Source organism: Eptesicus fuscus, chromosome 2 (genome assembly GCF_027574615.1).
Source record: "Eptesicus fuscus isolate TK198812 chromosome 2, DD_ASM_mEF_20220401, whole genome shotgun sequence".
NCBI lineage: Eukaryota > Metazoa > Chordata > Mammalia > Chiroptera > Vespertilionidae > Eptesicus > Eptesicus fuscus.
This window is the reverse complement of record NC_072474.1, coordinates 76,842,287-76,865,829: the sequence shown is the minus strand read 5'-3', so window position 1 is coordinate 76,865,829 and position 23,543 is coordinate 76,842,287. Positions and strand designations below refer to the sequence as shown.

General features: G+C 37.9%; 1 long non-coding RNA gene across 1 annotated transcript; it reads left to right on the top strand.

Moving 5' to 3' along the window:
* Positions 1 to 10,538: 10,538 nt before the first annotated feature.
* Positions 10,539 to 21,126, top strand: LOC129150831 (uncharacterized). Its single transcript, XR_008557575.1, has 2 exons — positions 10,539 to 10,663; positions 20,984 to 21,126. It is a non-coding gene; the product is annotated as an uncharacterized LOC129150831 (long non-coding RNA).
* The last annotated feature ends 2,417 nt before the right edge of the window (positions 21,127 to 23,543 follow it).

The window sequence follows — 23,543 nt, the reverse complement described above, 5'->3', positions numbered from 1 at the left end:
TTGAATGAATATAGTTGACTGAACACCTGCATCCACTTTAGATTGCCTCTGAAACTACTAAAATTACTAATAAAGAGATTATATTAAAAAAACAAACACAATGTCATAAGGAACAAGAGAATAAGAAAGGCGACAGCAAAAAATATTTTGGAAGATGAACTGCAAATAGATAATAATCTAAACGGTCCAAAGAAGTTGAATCTTAAATCAACAGGTAGAACACTAATTAGCAACCAGATTTTTATTATGAGTTCCAAGAAGGCTCTGAAGTTTATGGCAGAATGATGGAATAAAAACATGAATTTGGTTGAAGTGTGTTTTAAAAATAATTGGTTTCCCAGATATCCTGTCTCCTATTCTATTTAGTTTAAGTGCGCTACCCTCTTCCTTACCTCACTCAAACTTGGAGTTTTATTCTCTGAAAAAAGTAAAACACAGGCCTCTGTTCATTCTCTCTCTCTCTCTCTCTCTCTCTTTTTGAGAGTGAAAGGGAGGGAGGGGGAGAGAGAGAGAGAAACACTAATGTTAGAGAGACACATTGATTGGTTGCTTCCTACAAGCCTCCTGACTGTGGCCAGGGATGGAACCTGCAACCCAGGTACGTGACCTGGACGGGGAATGGAACCTGCAACCCTTGGTCTCTGAGCCAATGCTCTAACTATTGAGCAAAACTGGTCAGGGTGTTCTCATTTATATCAGGCAGAATGAAGATAAGAATAGCTTCCTGCATATTTTATGTTATATTAGTTGTCTATTTTGGGGAAACACATGACCCCAACACTCAACAATTTGAAACAACATTGATCAACTTACAGTTTCTATAAATCTTGGAACTGGGCACAGCTTAGATATATTATGTGGTTCAGGGTCCCTCAGAGGCTGAAATCAAGGTGCTGGATAGAATTATAGTCACTTCAATTCTTAACTGGCAAAGGATTTCTTTTTAAGCTCAGTCACTTTCTTGTTGGCAGGATTGTGTTCCCTGTAGTCTCTCAATCAGAGGCTATCCGCAGTCCTTGCTATGTGAGTCACTTCAACATTACATCATGCTTCATCAAAGTAAGCAAGTTAAGAAGGTGAAAGAGTACACAAGTAAGATAAGAGTTACAATATTTTACAATCTAATTTCAGAAATTATATCCTATCACTTTTGCCTATTCATTAGAAGAAAGTCACTAGGTCAACCCACATTCAAGAGGAAGGGACTACACAAGGACATAAATATCAGAAGGTGAGGTCATAGGGGACACACCTTGGGAAGTGTGCCCACCACCATGTTCTATGTATGAAACACCAGATCTGTCAACCTTCCTTGCCCACTTAGCTTTGAATCCAGATGAGGGACAAGACATAAATATGGAACAGTAAAAAACAAACAAACAAAAAAAACTTTTGAAAATTAAATGTATATGACTGAAATGAAAAATTCAATAAAAGTTTGATTATACAGAGAAGAAAATGAAGCAAAGAGTAAAAAACCTAGGTTACTGCAAAGTGACTATAAGAAATTCAGAGAACTTACCATAAGGTCAAACATTCTAAAATAATAATTCCAGGAAGAGAGAAAAGAGAGTACAAGAAAATCAGCAAAGAAATAATTGAAGTAAACATCTGAAAACACACAAGTTTGCATATTGAAAGTTCCATACCACATAATGTAAAATAGATACGAACAGACTAATTCAAAGGCATATTGAAATGACATTTTAGAACAATAATGAAAAAAAGGAGATTCTATTAGCTTCTAGAAAAAGAGAAAAACATTACAAAAATTCAGACAGAAAGAGTTAGTGATCAGAATCACTTAAAGTGTGTGAATAGCAACACTGGATAATAGAATAACATGAATCAATATCTTCAAAATTCAACAGAAAAAATATTTCCAACTTTGACGTTTTGTATCCGCTGAATTATTACTATGTGCAAGGATTGAAAAAAATTATATTTCTTAGTACTTCTCATTCAACCTTTCTTAAGAAGTTACTGGATGATGTGCTTTACCAAACTAAGCATATAAACCAAGAAATAAATATGGAAAATATGTCTCCAGCACTGAAATAAAGAAGACTAGAATTCTCAGAATATGTTCAAGGATGATCCCAAGATGAGATCTGTATTCCAGGCATGGAGGGTATACAGTCCTCATTGGAGAGATCAGAAAGTTTTTAAAAAGATTCCTTTTAGAAGATAAGATTTACAGAATGGTTGATGCATATTAATGCAAGAAGAAGAATATAACTAGCAAATAAATTGTGGTTATTTTAATAATAGGTAGAAAGAACAAGTTATTTAGGGAAAACAAAGTTTTAAGAAAAAGACAAGTAATCATATGATTATCTCTTGCATGACTTGTTAATAGCATTCATGCAGTAATAAAATTGCAAATGGTGAATATAGATCTAATAACACTTTTGGTAAACAGGAGTGATGAGAGAATGTAATGGAATGGTTATAGAGAGGAATGATGAAAGAGAATCAATTCCTTATCTTTATAATTGCAAAATCAATAGGTATTGTATAAATCTTAAAAAACCTGATATGCTAAAGTATGTTTATGTTATTTAGAGATATAATGTTATATACAAAATAATGAGTTAAAAGAGTCAAAATGGTTGATTTGGAGATGGCGGTGTCAGGGACAGAGATAATGAACCACTGCTTTATTAATAAATTTTATAGAACGAACGTGTCTTTAACTTATAAGCATGTATAATATTAACTGAAATTAAAAATAAAACTATAGTTAGTATGGTCTTAAATATTTTTCAAAATATTTAACATATGTAACATTCATCAATTTGTAATTAAAATATATATATTATTTCAGAGAGGAAGGGAGAGTGATAGAATCATTGATAGGCTGACTCCTGCATGCCCCCCACATGGGATCGAGCCCACAACCCAGTTATGTGCCTTGCCCAGGAATTGAACCATGGCCTCCTGGTTCATAGGTCAAAGCTCAACCACTGAGCTGTGCCAGCTGGGCATCAATTTGTATTTTTAATGTCAGCATTATATTTTCAATTTTATACATGTCAATAAATGTGCATCTCATTCCATTATATACTTTTTCACTTATGTAGTTTTACAGTATTCTGATATACTAGAGGCCCAGTGCACAAAATTCATGCACTCGGGGTGGGGGGGTCCCTCAGCCTGGCCTGCACCCTCTCACAGTCCGGGACCCTCAGGGGATGTCCAACTGACAGTTTAGGCCCACTCCCCATGGGGAAAATGCTCCCCACGGGCCTAAGCCTGGCAGTCAGACTCCTTAGCACTGCCACGGAGGTGGGAGAGGCTCCTGCCACCACCACTGCTCTTGCCAGTCATGAGCCTGGCTTCTGGCTGAGTGGCGCTCCCCCTGTGGAGTGCACTGACCATCAGGGGACAGATGCTCCCATGGTGGTCAGTGCACATCATAGCAACTGGTCGACTGGTCAACTGTCTGCCCCCTGGTGGTCAGTGCATATCATAGCGAGTGGTTGAGCGGCCTTAGCATATTATTAGCATACTAGAGGCCCTGTGAACAAAATTTGTGCACTGGGGTGGTGGTGGTGTCCCTCTGCCTGGCCTGCACCCTCTCACAGTCCAGAAGCCCTCACAGGATGTCCGAATGATGACTTAGGCCCTCTCCCCTTAGTGCTGTCATGGAGATGGAGAGGCTCCCATCACCGTTGCTGCGCTTGCCAGCTGTGAGCCCGGCTTCTGGCTGAGCAGCACACCCCCTGTGGGAGCACACTGACCATCAGGGGGCAGCTCCGGCATTGAGTGTCTGCCCCCTGGTGGTCAGTGTGTATCATAGTGACCAGTCGTTCAGCTGTTCAGTTGATTTGCATATTAGCCTTTCGTTATATAGGATTACGCTTTGATTGGTTGAACAGCTGACCGAAGGACCGGACACTTAGCATATTAGACCTTTATTATGTAGGATGGGTTAATGTACAATTTAATTACCTATTTTTTTCACCATTAGCAATGTAATAAAGACTCTTGCACATGTTTTATGAGAATTAGTCTAAACTTATATACTTAGAAATGACACTGAAGGATTGTAAGTATAAGGTTAAGAATTAATTTTTAACAAGATATCGCCAACTTGTTCTTTATAATATCTGTAAAATTTTTCAATTGAAATAGTCTAAATTTGGCAAGGACTGCATGTTGCTGTTTCCTCTCCAAAGAGAGGAAGAAGTTCTCCCTTGACAACTGATTTCTCAGTAAAGTGTTCATTTACTTGATTGTTAAATCTCTATACTGCTTTTTCTCTAAAGGATTCATGGGATTTTTTGTTTTTATTCATTTTCTTTTCTATGCAACAATGAATGCAGGAGGACAGTGAAGTTAAGTCAATAAAAGTTAAATAGAAAAATTATTGTGAATCAAAACTTCAAATACCAGCAAAGATATTGTTCATGTGTGAATGAAACATTCAGAGTCTTGTATAGTCTCAAAATAATAACACTCAAATATATTTTCCTCAAACATTTTTCTGAAAAACTTTCCATGTCACCAAGAGATAAACAAAATATAAGCTAAGGAATAGCTATGAACATTCAACAGCTGAAAATCAAGATTAAATGTATAAAACTATGAATGACTATGGGAAAGGGTAGGGTTTCAGTAGATGTACATAAATAACTAATGCAGTTATAAGCCCAAAATAAAATGTTTAAGTCTAAAAGTATTTGCAAGGTAATTGCTTTAAGTATGAGGTTTGTAACCTCAAGATAAATTAAATAAAAACTGGAAAAATACTAAGAAAGTAATGCAAAGAAAATGAGTAAAAGGATCTAAAAATAAACAGTTTAATATTAATAGTAATATAACTAGATTTTTTAAACAAATGTTAAAATCTAAGTAGCTGAATTGAAATTAGCACCCTAATTTTTAAAGCACTGCAGAAAGAAGTAAGTAGACCAAAAGATGGAAAAAAAAGGAACTTCCAAAAAGCATAGAATAAAATTAAACATTGGGCTGAATATAATTTTATGGAAAAAAATATGAGCAGCTTAAATTCCTTGATTATATGTTAAGATACTCAAAATGAGTAACAGGGGAAACTATTTCGTTTTGGGTTCATGGATGATTTCTTGTAGGAAATGCTCTTCCAATCAAAATCTGAATTATAAAAAAGCTTGAAAAAGATTTAGATCAAATTTGAAATTATGGAAATGCAAGAAAAAAACAAAAAGATGTTAACAATGGGATGGAATGCAATATCCTTTGGACTTTTCGGCCTGTGAAATCCTTCTGATTCTATAATAAGCTGCTCAAATATCACTAGGCATTCAAGCACTTATCAGTAGGCCACAGAATGGATGACTCTCTTCCCTTGCAGTTTTGTATTTCTTCCAAGGTAGCACTTAGACTTGGTGGTACTAATGACTCTTTCTTGTACTAAATAAAGGCACTCGTGACAGAAAACATGCACTAGTAATTTTTGTTGCCAATGTCTAGAATGAACTGAGATGAATATATATTTAAGCCATGTTTATGGTTTGTGTCAGGTTATATTTTTTAAATAATCTCAGCCTCCTTATTCATAGGCAATAACTTTTTAAAATATATATTTTTATTGATTTTAGAGAGAAAGGAAGAGGGAGAGAGTTAGAAATGCAAAGAAAATGCATAAAAGAATCTAGAAACAAACAGTTTAATATTAACAGTAATATAACTAGATTTTTTAAACAAATGTTAAAATCTAATTAGTTGAATTGAGTTTTTAAAGTACTACAGACAGAAGTCAGTAAACCAGAAGATGAAACAAAAAGGAACCCCCAAAATGCATAGAACAAAGCATTGAGAGAGAATCAATGATCGGCTGCCTCCTACACCCCCCCATTGGGGATCGAGTCCACAACCCCTGAATGTGTAGAATCGAACTGTGGACTCCTGGTTCATCGGTTGACACTCAACAACTCAGCCATGACGGCCGGGCAAAGTAATAACTTTTCATAAATTATCATTCTTTGTGACTTTGTGAAAACCACTCTATGTTAGAATTGTGTCTGATTCATACATCCTTGAATGTGTTAGGAATGTTTTCAAACTCTAAAATCATGGTATATTTACTTGCAAAATGCTAAAAGAAAAACACTGATTTTTAAGTATTTTTGCATTTGAAGACTAGCAGATTTACAACCTAGTAACTAAATACACAGCATTTACCCCTGTTCTTTACGTTTTCCCACCTTCTTATTAAACAGTCTTTAAAGGGTTATATTTTGGAACAGTAGCAAACTATAAGAAACACATTCTGAGGCCAAATGCTTTACATCTTTTTATCATTATGAGAAAATCACCAAAGTCAATATGATATCAAAGAGTAAATCTAGATTAGTACTTGGAATTGTTTTTATGTTGGGCTTTTTTTTCCCCATAGAATATGCTTTTCATTCTAGCTTAATGAAAAACTTTTGATGATATCCCAATTACCAATTTTAATTTTAAATAGAAGTCTAAATTACAAAACAAAAAGAAAAAAAAAAGCAACACCTTGTTTTAGTTTAGAGAAACTAAAATCAGTTTTACTATTTTATTTAAGTACAAATAAAACTTTTTAATAACATATTTAGAAAGACAAGTATTATATTCTAATGAACCTCTGTGCATGAGGATAATTTCTATTTGAACTTGCACACAACTGATGGTAAAATTGTTATAATTGTGTTTGCAGGTGTGGCTGAAAAAGCTCAATGCCTCCTGAAGAGCCATTTTCAAAATTTTAACAAAGTATTTCCTATATCCATTTCTAGAACTGGAACTTTTTATTGTTTTCAAGTCAGTTTCAGCTCCAATTTTATAATCCAATGTATTCACATGTACCCTATCTTGAGAATGGCTAATTAGGGCAGACAAATTCATTGATTCATTCTGACTCAGTTTCAGGTGTTGCGAAGTCCTAAGTTGTATGAATTTTGATTTGAGTTGTTTGGCACTTTCTTTGTATTCTTTCTGGACTGCAGTTCTCAAATCTGAAATAAGGAACTCATTACCACTGGAAGACATTACCGATACCCATTGATCATATTAAAGAACACTGGTATTTCAGGTCATGCAAACTCTAGAAATGAAGTACGGCGAATTTGGTCAGCCGTGAAATAAAAATAGTAATTGTTTCATGTTTGTTACCCTGAAGCATATAGAGTAATGGGAATGTTATCACTAAATTGAGCACCCGGCCAGAGCTGTAGGACACACTTGCAAAAAAATCTTAAATACAAACTGCATCTGTGAAGGAATTGCTAAATTTAGCTATGGCCAACCTGTAAGATTGGAGATTGTTTGTTTCTGCAGAGGCCTCTGCTTCTCTGTAGTAAAAATGCCAGCTTGACACAAATATGTGTTCAGCTGAGGACTAAAATATTTTGGAAGTTCTGTTGAAATTTACATTGACTAAGAATGATGCTGGGAAATGACTCATTCTAAAAGAAAATTGTGCCTACATATCTTTTAATCTTTATACTCAGTTGTCCCAAATATTATTGTCTTTAATTATTTAGATACATTACCTAAAAATCATGTAATTTACACTATGTACACATGTAGACTAGCATAATTATTGTTTTCATAAGCATCATTACTAATAGACTGGTCCAAAACCTTACTGCTTCCTTTATATTTGCCGTTTAGTGAAAAACAGAGAGAGAAAATACTAATGATAAAATTTATAGATAGGTAGCTAATGAGCAATTATTTGGGAGTTTTTAACTAGATAACATAGAAAAGTTAACACTAGCATTTTCTGCAGACCAGTGGCCCCAAAGATTTTCTATAACACATCCCATCATTAAAATATTTTTTTGATAAATATGCCCAAACTAGAGGCCCCATGCACAAAATTCGTGCACGGGGGGGTGTCCCTAAGCCCAGCCTGCACCCTCTCCAATCCAGGAACCCAAGGGGGATGTCTGACTGCTGGTTTAGGCCCAATCAAACAAACAGGGATCGGGCCTAAACCGGCAGTTGGATACCTCTTGCAATCTGGGACCACTGGCTCCTAACTGCTCACCTACCTGCTTGCCTGATCGCCCCTAACCCCTCTGCTTGCCTGCCTGATTGCCCCTAACCACCTCTGCCTGCCTGCCTGATCACCCCTAACTGCTCCCCTGCTGGCCTGATTGCCCCTAACCGCCTCTGCCTTGGCCCCACACCTAGAAACCAGGATCCCTCCTCTGGCTGACCACAGGCACCCAGAACCCAGGCCTCCCTCCCTCTGGCCCGCTGCAGGCACCCTAGACCCAGGGTGGCTTCACCCGGGCCAGCCGCAGCTGCAGGGTACTGTGGACAGGATGCTTTGCCCTAGGCTGCAGCTACAGGAGCCCGGGACCACCGGGCAAGTGGCTTCTCCTTCTCCCGGGCTGCAGCCGCTGGCACCTGGGACTTCGGACAGGCGGCTTCACCAGGGTGCAGCTTTGCCAGGAAGGACATCCAGATGGTCATCCAGAAGACGTCCAGTCTAATTAGTATATTAACCTTTTATTAGTATAGATATGTTTACTTATTTATATATTATTTAAACACACTTCTTTACTAATGCATTTTCTATAATCTAAGTCATTATAAAATGCAGACTTTAAAATAATTAAAACTTCTTTTAAAGATTTTATTAACTACACTAGAGGCCTGATGCACAAAATTCATGCAAGTGTAGGCCTTGCTTCCCCCTCTGGCACCCAAGACTTGGGCTTCCTTCGCAGTCAAAGGTCATCCAGAAGGAAATCTGGTCTAATTAGCATATTATGCTTTTATTATTATACATATGTACATTAATACTTCAAATTGTCTTTTTTGATGATTTAGCAACTTTTTGCTGACTTCTTGTCATGTCAGTTAGACCATCACTGTCTTTGTCTTATTGTGTGGCCCACTACAAGGTTGAATTCAACTGATAAGTATCAGTTCTGCCATTTTCTGAAGTTTTCTCATCTTTGCATTATTAACCATAAATTAGCTATAATATAAGTGTATTTGGCAGAAATCATTGTGGGCCACTCGTCCATCTTATGAATATTGTATTAATTAAAACTATAGAACATACAGTGTGGAAGTTCATTCAGCTATACACATGCAAACTTCAAGAAGTAGAAAATGCTAAGGCAAACAGAAGATTAAGTATGATACTGTCAATCTCTTCACAATGTGGAACTTTCACTCTTCATATACAACACATTGAATGCCATTGTGACATGTGAGGTCCCAAAAAGGGACTAAGCAAGGAACCAGTGTAATTGTGCATATTCAAACTCTCCAGGGGATTGTCCCAGTTTGCAGGCAACCTCCTTAGACTAGTTGTCTTCCAACTGGGTGTTCATAGCCTGGGGTTATAAGATACAAGCACATATGTTTTAAGGAAACTAATTTCTGATCCTCACTTTCACATGGATTCTTTCTTAATACTGATACGTTTCCTGAGTCAAGCAGTTTCTTTCCAAATCTCCTCAGTATATTTACCTCTACTTTACTAGAGGTCCAGTGCACAAATTTGTGCATGGGTGGGGTCCAGCCGGCCTGGCCCCAATGAGCGTATTGGGGCTGGGCCTGTCGGGAGGAGGAGACAGTGGGAGGTTGGCTAGCCAGCCAGCTTGCCCCAATTGGGGCCTGATCAGGGCCGGGCCGACTGGGGGGAGGGGCTGTGGGTGATTGACCAGCGGGACCCGCCCCTAATTGGAGTGGGGGGGCTGATTGGGGGTGGGGCTGGCTATGGGGAGAAGCTGTGGGTGGTGTGCTGGTTGGCCCTGCCTCTGATTGGTATGGGGGGACTGATTGGGAGCAGAGCTGGCTTGGGAAGGGACCGCAGGCCAATCAGGGTAGTGGGGACTGACTGGGGGTGGGGCTGGCTGTGGGGAGGGGTTGTGGCAGTGAGCCAGCTGGCCCTGCCCCCGAATGGTGTGGGGAGGCTGATTGGTGGCCAGCAGTCTGGGGGAGGGGCCACAGGCAGTTGGCCAGCTGGCCCTGACCCTGATCAGGGTGGGGGGATCTGGGGTGGGGCCAGCTAGGGGGAGGGTCTTCAGGAGGTTGGCCAGCCGGCCCTACCCCCTATTGGCATGGGGGGTGATCTAGGGCCATCCAGGGGGAGGGACTGGGGCCAATTGGGGTAGTGGGGACCCATTGGTGGAAGGACCAGGCAGGGGGAGGGGCTGAAGGAGGTTGGCCAGCCGGCCCTGCCCCCAATTGGGGTTGGGGGATGATCAGGGGCAAGGCCAGCCAGGGGGAGGGACTGCAGGTCAATTGGGGTGGGGTGGACCAATTAGGGTGGGAGAGGCTGATCAGGGGTGGGGCTGGCTTGGCCATGGGATGTTGGTTGGCTGGCCCCACCCCCCATCAGGCCAGTTCGCTGGCTGCAGTGGGCGTCATAGCAACCGGTCATTCTGGTCATTACAGCATTCCGGTCACTGGCTTTTTATATATCCTATATAATAAAAAGTCAGCGACCATAACGGCATAATGACCAGAATGACCGATTGACCAGTCACTGTGAGGTGCATTGACCACCTCTTGGTCCTTCCCCCCAGCCTGCAGGCTCCGATCACTGGATGGCGAACTGGGAACCACGGGGAACCAGGGTTGGAGGCGGCAGCAGGATGGGACTGGGGACTGGTAGTGGGCAGAACAGCTGACCTCTTGGTCCCTCTCCCAGGTCCACAGACTGGATGGCAAACAGGTAACCAGGGTGGGTGGTGGTGGGGCAGGACTGGGGACTGGCGAGCAGGCAGAAGATGGCCCTGATCGCAGGCTAGGCCTGAGGACCCTACCCATGCATGATTTCATGCACTGGGCCTCTAGTATAGATAATAAAAAGAAATATCTCACCCATCCTAAGGCTAATTTCAGTATACAGGAATTGGCAAAAATAGGCTTATAGTTGTGCTATAACACAGTTTCTTCATGCTCAGCCCTATATTTTTAAATAATGGAATGGAATGAATATTTAATGTTGCATTATTCTTACAAAAATAATATTCACATATGATAGAAGATTTTTGACCAATTGTTCATTACTTCTATACTAATAAAAGCCTAGGTGGTCCTCACAATCTCACGTGATTGCCTCACGTCATCACAAGATGGCTTCCACAAGGTGGCCACCACAAGATGGCTGCCACAAGATGGCCAGCAGGGAAGGGCAGTTGGGGGCGAGATCAGGCCAGCAGGGGAGGCAGTTGGGGGTGACCAGGCCTGTAGGGGATGGCAGTTGGGAGCCATTGGGCCAGCAGGGGAGGGCAGTTGGGGGTGATCGGGCCAGCAGGGGAGCAGTTAGGCGTCAATCAAGCCAGCAGGGGAGCGATTAAGGGCAATCAGGCAGGCAGGTAGGTGAGCGGTTAGGAGCCAGCAGTCCCGGATTGTGAGAAGAATGTGCAATTGTTAGACATCCCCGAGGGGTCCCAGATTGGAGAGGGTGCAGGCCAGACTAAGGGACACGTGCCCCCATGGACAAATTTTATGCACCGGGCCTCCAGTTTATATATAATAGTAGAAATAGGTCAATCTAAAATAAATTTTAACAGTCCTACACTCATAGTACATTTAAAAATAACTTTAAATACAAATACATTTTAATGTAGAAAAGTAAAAATAATTTAAATATATCTTATTGTAGAAAGGTAATAAGACTTTAAACAAAAATTTTAAGTGTAATTAATACATTTGAATAAATTCTAAAGAGAAATTGGTATTGGATATGATCTAAAGAATTAAAGACAATGTAATATATTTGTTTATATATTTATTTTACATTAGTGTTGTGTATTAATCATTATGATAATTAAATTTTATTGGTTGTAATGAAAATACTAATGTAACATGTTAATTTTAAAATGACAATATTTAATGAGGCAAAAGTTCAATATATTTAGCTATTTTAAATTTTACAGTTATCACCCTGAAAACTTTCTTCCCATTCATTTATTTTTTTGCCTTTACTTCCCTTTGGGGTTGAATTCATAAAATCTTAAAGACCAAGGTCCATACGTTTAGTACCTATGTTTTCTTCTGTGTAATTTATTGTTTCATATCTTATATTTAGGCCTATGATCCATTTTGAATTATTTTTTTTGTATATGGTGACAAACTTTGGTTTAGTTCCATTCTTTTGCATGTGATTTTCCAATTTTCCCAGACGCATTTATTGAGGTCTTTCTTTTTTCCATTGTAGGTTTTTGGTTCCTTTGTAAAAAAAAATTACTTGCCCATAAACTGAAAAATGCAGCATCCAATATGTGGTTTTCTTTCTGGGCTCTCAATTCCATTCCATTGTTCTGTGTGTCTGCTTTTCTGTGTGTCAGTATCATGCTGTTTTGACTCTCATTGCTCTGTAGTATAATTTGAAGTCAGGTAGTGTGATACCTCTGGCTTCATCTTTTTTTCTCAGGATTGCTTTGGCTATTTTGGGTCTTTTGTTCTTCCATATAAATCTGATATTTTTGTTCTATTTCTTTAAAAATAATATTGGAATTTTTATGGGGATTTCATAATATCTATATATTGCTTTGGGTAATATGGATGTTTTAGCTATGTTTGATTCTTCCAATCCATAAATGTGGAATATCTTTCCAGAAAACTTTCTTGAAAACACTTATTTTAATCTAAATTCTTATAGGGTACATAAGAGGAAAACATATTTTGGAAAACCATTGCTTTAGGCAAGCACTATCATTATAGCATAGCCTATATGAGAAGGCAATAATTTTAAAGGATAAAATCCAATAAGGTTTTAGCTGCCAGATAATAGTGTCCTAAAAGAGGAGAGGAGAGAGAATATGAGAGATTGGCAGGAGATATTTTAGATCTGATTTAAAACCAATAGTTGTGTCACACATATAGATTTAATTACTGCTATACCTAGATGTAATCAACAATAATTCTGTTTAGTGTCTCCTAGATCAGAAAAATTGCTACCTAATGGATCATGTGTTAAGGATAGTCTCCTATGTAAAAGTGAATTTTAAATATGCAATTGCTTTCCTATAATTGTTATTATCACTACTGCTACTACTACTGCTACATCACAAATGTTTAAGACATAGGAAAATTGATCAATTTTTCATAGGTCATTGTAAGCAATAGTTCATAAGTCAAATTTATAAGGCGATGTGATTTTAACATGTTTTCAGGATATGTTGACAACTATTGCATTATTTTAAAAAATATTACTCAATATTTTACAATCTCATTTACACCTCTGCCTCAAATTGAGGAAAACGTCAATTTTGAGCTCATTTTGTTTCTATTTCCCAAGAAAAAAAGTTTATCAATAAATAAAAATCAAATAGAGGCATACATTTATTACATTTTAGAATGAGGACATAATGAGCCAGCATTATTTACTTAGAGAACATGGAAACAATTAATGATTAAAAATAACCCCATTATCCAAATGCCATGGTCTACATTGATGTACTCTTGAGTGTGTAAGAAACCAGAAATATGAAATTCAATTCAAAAGTTAATATTTTAATAAAAAGAAACTTTTGTTATGAAGACTTTGCCTGAATGATGTTCACCAATACATTTTTTGATAATAATAACTTGTCATATTTATTTAAATAGAATATTAAAATAAGAAAGATAGCACTGTGACATTAGAATTTCTATTTTCTTTTTTTTAAATATAGTTTATTAATTTTTTTATATAGAGAGGGATAGAGAGTTAGAAACATCGATGAGAGAGAAACATCCATCAGCTGCCTCCTGCACAACCCGCTACTGGGGATGTGCCCACAACCAAGGTACATGCCCTTGACCAGAAACGAACCTGGGACCCTTTGGTCTGCAGGCCGAAATTCTATCCACTGATCCAAAGTGGTTAGGACAGAAGTTCTACAGTATTTTCTTTGTGCTGTTTGTTTTATATATGCTATTATTCTTTTTTACCATGTATATTCTTTTTTTTTTAACTACATTTCTTTGTACTGTCTGCTACATCTAATATGTATATGTCTCTGGATGTATTTTCTGTTTTGTTTTTCTTCCTGGCCACACAACTGCACTATATTTTCCAGGTTCCTATTCTATGATGTGCGCACACTTGACTTAGGTCTAGATTACGTAGAATATAAAGTAGGCAGCTCCTCTTCTTGTAACAGACAATGAACACTCTCAAATACCCAGGCTATGCTTTTTCCATCAGTTGTCTGAATGGAGAGGAATTAAGGACTTAAGAGGCAAGCAAAACCTTGGGTGTCCAGATGAGTGTGTTGAGCAGAACCCCCAAGAGAGTCTGTCCCTGTGTGATGTAAGTAAGAAATAAATTAACTGTGTAAAACTAGTAAGATTTAGTAGTTTGTTTATTAAGAGTTAGCTTAGCCTGGCCTGCGTGGCTTAGTGGTTGAGCATCGACCTATGTACCAGGAGGTCACAGTTCGATTACCGGTCAGGGCACGTGCCCGGGTTGTGGGCTCAATCTCCAGTGTGGGGAATGCAGGAGGCAGCCAATCAATGATTCTCGCTCATCATTGATTTTTCTATCTCTCCCTCTTTCTCTCCCTTCCTCTCTGAAATATATATATATATATTTATATATATATATATATGTATATATATATATATATAAATATATATATATATGCAATTTTTTATTGTATGTTTCCATATATAAAGAGTTAGCTTACTCTGCTAAATATCATCTTGAGGTAGCCTTTGACCTAAAGGTTAATTAACACATCCTTACCTTAAGCCAGTGATGGGCAACCTTTTGAGCTTGGTGTGTCAAACTTTGTCAAAAAACTGAGCATAACTCGGGTAGTGTGTCACTTTGAGGAAAAAACATTATTTTGCGATATTTATAGTTTAAATAACATAAATGTATAATTGTTATATATAATTGCATTTAATAAACCAAAAACTAAATATTTAACTAAATATTTAACTTACCTGCTTAGTGACTTCTTTGTTCATCCGTCAGTCAGTTTCTTTTGTTGGTCTTGATATTATTTAGCTTGTGTGGGGTGCCATGAACTAAGATAAGTGAGGGGGAAGGGGAATTCTTTAACTAACCTGCCTATTAGTGACTTTTTTGTTGCTGAATTTCATTGGCTAAATCTTCAATTGAAGGTTGGTATTTTGTACACTTCAGGCCCAAGCAAGCGCTACTAACTTCATCTGTCAATCTGTTTCTGTTATTGGTTTTGATATTATTTAACGCTGAGAATAAGGCCTCACAAAAGTATGTAGAGGGAAAAAATTGTGAGTAAAGCCATTGCTATATTTTTCAGGTTGCTAAAAGTGTCTGGTAGTCGGTTCCAGGCACTCCAAATTTCCTGTTTGTAGTGGCACTCCTCTTGATTCTCCAAGGGGCACCTTTCCAGATTCTCAAGCTTTGACCTCAAGTCAACAAACACCTGAGCCCAGATACTGTCTTGAAATTCTGCAAGTTGCATCTCCAAATCATCAATTTGCATCCATTGGAAACCATTTAATTCCAAACTACTGTAGACTACTACATCAGGATACTTAATTATTTTCATGGTCTGTTCTAGACTTCTAAATTGACTAAATCTATCACTAAACTGGTCAAGTAAGGAGTCTAAAACATGCTGGTACTTCATATGCAAGAGTTCCATTTCATTTTGTACAGCTGCACTGGCCTTCTCAAAATACTTTGTTACTCGAGGAAAATACTTATAAGTTTTAGTTTCTACATCTCGCTTGAAAATTTTAACTTTACTTTCAAAAGCTTTTATGTATCCAAACATAACGTCAATACTTTTGCCAAAAACCTTGTAACTTTAAGTTCAGTTCAATAAACCTCCAGTAAAAGTGCCGAAAATTCTCGCTTGTGAAGGGGGCGAACAGCTATTAAATTAACTATTTTTGTAACAACTGACATTAAGTCGTTTAAGTCGGTGAATCCTGCCTTGGCACATAAAGCCTCCTGATGGATAATACAATGAAAAGGCACAATCGGATGTCCAATAGCTTCTGCAAACAATTTGACAAATCCGACTTTTTTTCCCCACCATATTTGGTGCCCCATCTGTTGTCACTGACACAACTTTAGAGATATCAATGCTTAGGTCACAAAATGTTTGTATAACAACCTTACATATTTCGCTTCCTGATTTACTTGTTGACACTGATACTAACTTTATCAACTCTTCTCTCATTGTGAGACCATCAGAATATCGACCAATAATGGCCAACTGAGCATGTGATGTGACATCAGTAGTTTCATCAAGAGAGATCGAAAAATATTTACACTTCCTTATGTCTCTCTTTAATTGATGTTGTACGTTTGTGTTCAGTCTCATTATTCGGTCTTTTATGATATTTTACTGAGTGGTAACTCAGATATTCTCTCAATAATTGCATCTTTATTCTGCATATCGTGAAATAGAACTGGTGCACATCTTAGGAGAGTTTCTTTAATAAATTCTCCCTCACTGAGCGCTTTTCCATGCTAAGCTATAGAGTGAGCAATGCTCAAACTTGCAGATGTTAAATTTGTAGAGCCTTTCATAAATTTAAGGATGGAATTAGATTGGCTCTTATAAGGTGTAGCTGCCTGGAAATGTATTCCTTCCTTTCATCCTCACTTTTTTCCAAGAGCTGGGAATGATTAGTTTCAAAATGTCTATTTATATTCCACGTTCTGCTTACTACCGTTTCAGTACATAGAACACAAAATGATCTGCCATTTTTTTCTATAAAGCCATACATCTCGGCCCGTGTCTCTTGAAAGGGTCAGCCACTGCTACTACCACTTCCTTTACTTAACCTTAGTTTTTTATTTTTTGGGTTCTCCATCAGGGGGGCAGTGACAGAAGATAGAATTATAGATAGCTTGTTAGGCCTGCAGGCAATTAGGGGTTAACTAGCCTAACTAACCACAAAATGGTGCATATAACTGTCTTTTAGGAAAGGGCAGGGTTAATAAGCAGAAATAGGGGTTAATAAGAATGTACAACAGTAATAGTGGTGAAATGGATTCTGCACTATGGAGCAAGATGGTGTTCCTTATGTGAATTAAAATGGCTGCCGCTATTTCTAATGGCGGGAAATGGCACCCATAGCATGCCACAAACCCTCGCCTCTCCCAGCCTCCCCTCACTTATCTCAGTAATGATGGATTAGAAATCCATGACACCCCAGAACAGTAGATAATGGTTGCTGTGGTTAACTGTTATTTGGTTACTGGTAATGGCAGGGCCCCCAGAGATGCGTCCCCTGCTGCGTTCCGCTGCTCCCTGCTCTGCTGGTGGAAGTGAGGGCAAAGATCCCGGCTTAACCAGAAGTCCCAGAACTAGACACTCTGTGCTGGACTTCTGTTGTTTTGACCTACAGACCTCCGGCACAGAGTGTCTAATAGGGGAGGATGAAACATTTGCGACTAGAGTCTTGGAGTTAGAGTCTAACTCCAAGACTCTAGTCGCAAATGTTTCATCCTCAGAAGCAGCAAATTTTTCATCCTCGGCATGCGGCCGCCTCAGTGGCTGCGTGTCATCAGAAATGGCTACACGTGTCAGTGCTGACACGCGTGTTATAGGTTCGCCATCACTGCCTTAAGCACTCATCATTTCAAACCATCCTTCTTATCATTGCCGGTTTACTTTTTATATTAAACAGCTGTTTAATGGCTGCTTATTTTAAAATTATTGTTTTGGATCACTATTTTATTATAGTTCTCTTTATGACCCTAAGTCTCTCAATATTTTAATGTTTATTTTACTCACTTACTTTTTCATGTTTCCCTTGTCATGGAGTCCCTGCCTTTTTTTCTCTCTCTACACTAATCTCAATTTTCCTCCCAGACCCTTGCCAAGTACTGAACCTTCTCTAAATTCTTTGTACTATCCTCTCTCTTTTTTTTTTTTTTTTCATATTAGGCCAGAAATCCCCAAGTTCCCTCTACTATCATGTGTCCCTTTATGCACATTTTCCTCCCTGCTCTTTTTCCAATAATACACCAAGCTTATTTCCCATATTGCTTCTGCATTTATTTATCCATTTCCCCAAATTCTCTCACCCTAAAAAAACCTCATAATTTTCAGCCTTATTCCATTCAGATCTCTTATTACATCTCTCAGAAAGGATTTTCCTGTTTAAAATAGTTCTCCTCAAGGTTGTCCCTCTGCATCCCTTTACTTTGTCTTAATTTTCCCCCAGTGCTTACAATCTTATCTCACATGTGATATGTATGCATATTCGTTCATTTTCTGTTCTCTCTTCTAGAATGTAAGCTTGCCCAGAGCAGGGGAGTAGTCTAGTCCATGCTATTTGCCCAGACACTAGAATACTACCTGGCATATTAATGGGGTGCAATAAACAACTTTTTAATAAAGAAATGAGTGAATCAATGAATCTACACTTCTAAAATCCTATATTAATAATAATTAGAAGCAACCCCCTTTTGCTACCTTCCACATGCATTATCTTACTTGAGCCTCTCTCCCTTTCTCTCTGCCTCCCTATGTCTCACATAGATGATTATTTAGAGTTGTACACAATGAGACTCATAATTGTGATTATTTAGAGTTGTACACAATGAGATGATTATTTAGAGTTGTACACAATGAGACTCATAATTGTGCTGTTATAAAATTGCAGTAGCAGAGTAAGAATCCATGTCTTTTGATTTTGGACTCTGAATGAATGCCACAAAATACACACATTATCAGATAGTATGTAGATTTACTGTTCTTAAATACAACACCTAACTGTTACTTCTTTAGTATTTTTTCCATTATTTTAACATTATCATTATAACTAGATAGTAAGCTTGTTGAAAGAAAAGAGCATATCTTTTTTGTAATCATACTATTATTAAGAGATTGCATTTGCTCAAGTATTTTCATTGATTTACTGGCTTATTTATTCAGAAAATTAATTCCTCATAGCTTAACCTGGCATTACTTAAAATTTTTACTTTAAATATAACATGATTCACTGATTACATACAAAATATGCTCTACACATTAAAAACTATTTTATAGCTTTTGTTTAATTAAAATACACACAATTTTAAAATGGCAGTGTTTTATGTTCAGTCGACAGCTATAAAAACTCAAAGCTTTTATTTGTAGGGCATATCTACTTAGACTGAAGTGAATAATGTTTAAATAAATTAAAAGATAAATGACAAAATGGAATTTTTCATACCTCTGCTTTCTTTGAGCGACACACCATGTGGCCTTCACTTATATTTGGACATATTTTTCTCATGCAAAATGTTCTCAAATAGTTGTAAAGCAGTAAGACGAATAATTTAACATTGTGGAAATAATTTATGCTGCAATTCTTCTTGAACAAAGAAAACACAGTCTTTCCTCCTTGGCTATAGTAAGTCATATAAGCTATGTGTAGTGTTTGAATCAAAATACAATGATTGCATTGAAGCACAATAGAAAGCCTTTCTATGGATTAGCCTGTTTGAGATTTTCTTACATACTTGTACACTCTTTTTTTAAAGAAGATTTTTGTTTGTTTTCTTTTTTAAAATTGTCACTCGAGGACATGCTTAGAGATAGAGAGAGAGAAAGAGAGAAACATTGATGATGTGACCCACAACCCAGGAATGTGCCCTGACCAGGAATCAGACTGGCAACCCTTCAGTACAAGGGAAAATGTTCACCCAACTGAGCTATCTGCTGGGCTACATTCTGCCTGTGTATTGCAAATTTGTGTTCTTTTTTATTCTTAGAGATGGTGTAACTAACTCTTGCCACAAGCACACTAATGTCTTTTAACCATGCTAGATGTTTCCTAATCATCTTTTCTAAAAGGAAAAATTGACTACTTATTTATCACTGATTTCAAATATTATTGTCACTTCAGATATTTTTTACTGAATCAGAAATATATTTCCAGATCATTTTTAAAGTAACACTTTATTTTGCAACTTTTATCTCCATATACTTCTTTATTCCCCTTCACAGTACTTTATTTATATCTAATATAATCTAATCTAATATAATATAATATAATAATATAATATAATATAATACAATATAATATATATAATATAAATGTCATCCTCTTCTAGAATAATCAGTTCTATAAAACCAGGCACTTTAGTCATTGCTTTTTTTAAAAAAAATTATTCCTACTTACCAGCACATTGGATAATCAATGAACATTTATTGAATTAATGGATGAATAGATGGATACATTCACTGTGTCCCAGGGAGAAGTATTTGCCACAGAAAATTAACTATGTTGAATCTATCACATTTTCATGCTATATAAATAGATTTAAACCCCAAATGAGAACTGTTACACATATTAGAAAAAAATAATAAAAGTGAAGCATAAAGCTATTCTCCAATTATTTAATTGTGTAATCTTAGTATGTAATGTAAATGAAACACTTAACTCAGTTTTAATAGTCTTTAAAGTCACAAGTCATAGTTTATTCCTGTTCTGTCACATACATTTCTGGCAAAGACTATTTGAGTTCTCATTTAGAAACATTGGCAACTTATTTTAAAATAGTCTATTTGTTCCTCTCTAGTTAGATGTGTGAGACACGGATATAGAACATTGTGTGATGGAACAGATGCTGTAGCAATGGTGAGTTTATATGAGGATGCTGATGACAGATGCCACCTTACAGCATTAGCCAGTGAAAAAATATGAGTATTAGTATTTACAATTACTAAAAATAAGCTGGGCTAAGGGCAATCCTGAATGCACAATCTCACTCTCATATACTGTAAGTGATCTTATAATCCTATATAATAAAAGGCTAATATGCAAATTGTCCCCTCGGAGGTTCAACCTGCCTGGAGTTCGACGTGTGGTGACCACCAGGGGGTGGCACAGAATGAAGGAAGGTCCTGGCCAGCAGCTGGCAGCTGGGGGAAGGAAGGCCCTGATCGGCCCTGAACACTGGCCAGCCCTAGGGACCCTACCCATGCACAAATTTCATGCACCGGGCCTCTAGTACAGATATAATAGATACCCAAAGTTAATTTAAAAGGAAATAAAAACATTTGTTTTAAGGAAGGTAGCATATATCACTTCAGTTAGGTGTTTTATTTTTCCTTAGGGAAGTGCTTCATTCTATATGGAAAGAAGAAAGAAATAAGACAAAATTTACTTGGAACAGAATTCACAGAAGATAGTTAAGTAATTATGAAGTTTCAGCCAAACACAAAATTTTCAATAAAGAATATCCTATCTAATAAAAGAGTAATATGCAAATTGATCATCACTCCAACACACAAGATGGCTGCCGCCATGTGGTCAAAGATGGCTGCCCCCATGTGGACACAAGATGGCCACCAAAAGATGGCCACCAGGGGAGGGCAGTTGGGAGGGACCAGGCCTACGGGGGAGGGCAGTTGGGGACAATCAGGCCAGCAGGAGAGGGCAGTTAGGGGTGACTGGGATGGCAGAGGAGGGCAGTTGGGGGCAACCAGACCAGCAGAGGAGGGCAGGTAGGGGCAACCAGGCTGGCAGGGGAGGGCAGTTAGGGGCAATCAAGCTGGCAGGGGAGCAGTTAGGTGTCGATCAGGCTGGCAGGGGAGTGGTTATGGGGTGATCAGGCTGGCAGGCAGAAGAGGTTAGGGGCAATCAGGCAGGCAGGTAGGCAGGCAAGCGGTTGGGAGCCAGCAGTCCTGGATTGTGAGAGGGATGTCCCAGATTGAAGAGGGTGCAGGCTTGGCTGAGGACACCCAAATTTCGTGCACCAGGCCTCTAGTATTAGTTATAATAGTTATACGTACATTTACTAGGAATATTTCCTTTTTTTGGTGAATAATTAACAAATACAAACTGTTACAATTCTATTAAAATTAATTTGAGGATACCGCTAGTTATGTTATTATGAAATTATGTTCTACTAGAGGCCCAGTGCACGAATTCATGCACAGGTGGGGTCTGGCTGGCCCCACCTCGATCAAGGGGCAGCAATCAGGGATGGGGCCGGCTGGGGGAAGGGGCATTGGAAGGTTGGCTGGCCAGCCCTCTCCCCTGCAGTACATGTCATAGCGACTGGTAGTTCAGGTCATTCCAGTCGTTCTGGCGATTCTGTTCGCTTAGGGTTGTATATATATAGATAGCACTTAAAACCAATATGTAATTCACTCAAAATTTTTTATTTAGATAGTTTAATAGAGTGGTATTTTTCATAGGAGACTTTTGATCTGCATATGTACTGTAATTAAATTGAAATCATCAATATATTCTGGTCAATCTTATATTCCTGTCAGAATTCAATTTCACCAGGTTTTCTATCCTTATAATTATTTCAAAAACAGAAATAATTAAAATGATCAAATTATGTTTGTTTTGTTCCACTATGCTAGGTTGGAGTGGTTCTGAACACAGACTCAGAGACTAAAACTTGGATACAGGTAATATATGTGAGAGAAGATCCTAGGAAGTGCAAAAAAGGAAAGTGGAAGGCTGGGAAGAGAAGCTTGTGTTAGTGGTAATACTGCTGTAGGCTACTGCCTTCAGAATCATCCCTCCAGAAGAAGGGAGATCTTACATCTATAATATAAAAGCCCAGCGACCGACCAGCAGATGACCAAAATGACTGGTTGACCAGTCGCTATGATGCGCACTAACACCAGAGGGCAGATGCTCAATGCAGGAGTTTCCCCCTGGTGGTCAGTGCACTCCCACAGTGGGAGCGCTGCTTGGCTGACCAGGATGAGCTGCTGGTGGGGATGAGTGGCGATCCTACAGCGGGAGCAGCAGCACAGAAGGTGGGTCCACAGCTGCTCAGCTGAATGGGATGATCAGAATCCATGCACCAGGCCTCTAGTTCATTTATAAACCCCCCATTCCCTATTGTTTGAGGGTTAACTGAGGGACATTATCTCCCTAAAACTGACAAGATACCCTTAATTACAAATAAGCAAGAGTTTGATTAATAATAAAGTCCTCAACAATGCTACATTCTATTGTAAAATTTATTCAGTGTAGATCTTATGTATAGTGCTCTTACCATGCTCACACAAAATCATCATCATCATCATCATCATCATCATCATCATAATCAAGGGGATGGAAGGAAAGTTTGCCATGTAATAAATATAATCTTTGGTAGTGGTGGTTTAATGTGTACATATTTACCCCCAAACTCAAGGAGTTACATACATTATAAATGCACAGATTTTTACATGTCAATCATACCTCAATCAAGTAGTTTAGAACAGAAGTTCTTAGGATATAGGAGGATACAAGGGTTTCTTAAATGAAAAGCTGAAGGTAGCATGGAAAAATCTATTAAAAATGCTGGTGAACTCAATTGAGAAGAGACAACTAGTATATGGATATCAGTAGTATCTACTAGATTTTTGTCTTTTTGTGTCATGCACCAAGGATAATGAGTGTGTGTGTGTGTGTGTGTGTGTGTGTGAGAGAGAGAGAGAGAGAGAGAGAGAGAGAGAGAGAGAGAATTTATATGTTTTTGTATACTTTGATTGCCCTTTAATGCAAACATTTATAGAAATTTTAAAAATCATTGCTGATAAATAAAGAGTTCAGGACACATAGTAGCATATGAGAATAGCTCCTGCTATGTTAATTTTGCTATTAAAAGTTAACATTTTATTTATTTTTATGTTTTTAAATATATTATATATATATATATTTAT